Below are 2,109 nucleotides of genomic sequence, written 5' to 3' on the forward strand. Positions count from 1 at the left end.
TACACTATCCACTATACTATACTGTACAGATAAAATGACTAGGGTTGTCATATTGCACATAGTGTTATTGCACATTTATTTAAAGTGTCACAGTTTGCAGGCTTGAAATGTACACATTTGTTTCTCAGCACTACACCTGATTTTTTCAATCCAGCAGCTGCCATCAATCCGTCCAGACTGTCCAGGGCCCAGAACCTAGGTCTTTGCTGTGTTCAGGGCCTGCATGGCCCTGGGGTAGAAGCTGAGCTTCAGTCTGTTTGTCCTTGCGGCCATGGTCCTGTACCGCCTTTTCGAGGGCAGCCGGGCTAAGTGTTCGTACCCAGGGTGGGATGGGTCTCTGGAGATCTTGGAGGCCTTCCTGAGGCAGCGTGTATTGTACAGCTCTTCCAGAGAGGGGAGGGGGGCGCCGGTGATCTTCTGGGCTGTTCTCACGACTCTCTGTAGCGCATTTCTCTCTGCGGTTGTGCAGCTGGAGAACCAGTTGCAGATGCAGTAGGTGAGGATGCTCTCCACTGCGCAGCGGTAGAAGGCCACCAGTATCTCCTGCTTGTTGTGTTCCTTCCTGAGGCCACTCCAAGCCTCGCGTCTGAGTAGCGCGCCGCCATTATCATTCTAAGGGGAAAAAAATTATTGAAAAAAATGATAAAAAGAACAACAAATGTTTTAAACTTTATTTATTGTTTCCTTAGAATGATAATAATATATCATATTATACTATAGAATGATAGAATGATCATAGAATGATAAAAATGTATACTATAGTATACTATGTTCTTTTTTCATTTCTTTTTCATTTAATCATTTTTATCATTCTATGATCATTCTATCATTCTATAGTATAATATGATATATTATTATCATTCTAAGGAAAAAATAAATAAAGTGAAAAAAATGACAAAAAGTATACTACTTTTTCATTTCTTTTCACTAATTAGTTTTTCTCATTTTTCTCATTCTATGATCATGATAGAATGATCATAGAATCATTCTATCATTCTATAGTATAATATTATATATTATTATCATTCTAAGGAAAAATGAAAAAAAAGTGATAAAAAAAAAAAAGAACAGTTAATTTTTTTATTTTTTCACTTCATTATTTTTTTTATTTTTTTTATCATTCTATGATCACGATACAATGATAGAATGATCATAAATCATGATACAGGTGATGGTACTCCTGCTGGGCATTGCTGCCTGACGCACCTCCAACAGTGCCTTTAGAACAGGTGTGCTGTGACACCTCACTGAACACCTATGTGGGCCTAACTGGGTCATCAGCTGGGGACCACCAGTCATTGACGTTTCGCTCCTTTAACCCCAGTACATCTCCTGGTGGCGGAGCGATGGCAGGGATCTCTCCCTGCCACCCCCTGCTGATGCCCTAGGTGTTGTTTGCCCCCCAACCCTTATGCTTCCTTCTTAGCCACAGCCAGAAGCTGCCTTTCTCCGCCTCCTCAGCCAGCTCTTTCATGACTTTCCGATGCCTTGCTCCTGTGCATCCTATGTCACGGAGTAGGCGAGCAGCTGAGGAACCTACGAAGCCCCTACACCCCACTTCCACAGGGCACGTAACGGCTTTCCAGCCAGCCTCCCTGCACTCCGCCGCCAGATCTGCATACTTGGCTCGCTTCCGCTCATTGGCTGCCTCCAAACCACCCTCCCAAGGGACAGTGAGTTCGACCAGAAGGACTGTCTTGCAAGCCTCTGACCACATGACCAGGTCTGGTCGGAGCGATGTTTCCACGATCTCCCTGGGGAACTGGAGCTGTCTCCCCAGGTCGACCCTCATGGTCCACTCACTACCCGGTGCGAGGAGTCTTGCTGTATCTCTCTGACGGGAGGGTTTGACTCTCTCTCCAGCCCTTGCAAACTGGATGGGATGTCTGTCTGGAGCGGAAGGTCTGCTGTTTGCCTCCTGTCTGCATGACTCTGCCACCTCTGCCAGCTTTTTCAGCACCAGGTCGTGTCGCCATGTGTAGCGGCCTTGGGACAGCGCTGTCTTGCAGCCTGTCAGGATGTGCTGGAGGCTCGCATTGATGGTGTTGCAAAGGGGGCAGGTCTCTTCGGCAGAAAACCATTGGTGGAGGTTTCGGGGACAAGGCAAGG

Source organism: Nansenia antarctica (assembly GCF_963989245.1).
Source record: "Nansenia antarctica genome assembly, chromosome: 2".
Taxonomy (NCBI): domain Eukaryota; kingdom Metazoa; phylum Chordata; class Actinopteri; order Argentiniformes; family Microstomatidae; genus Nansenia; species Nansenia antarctica.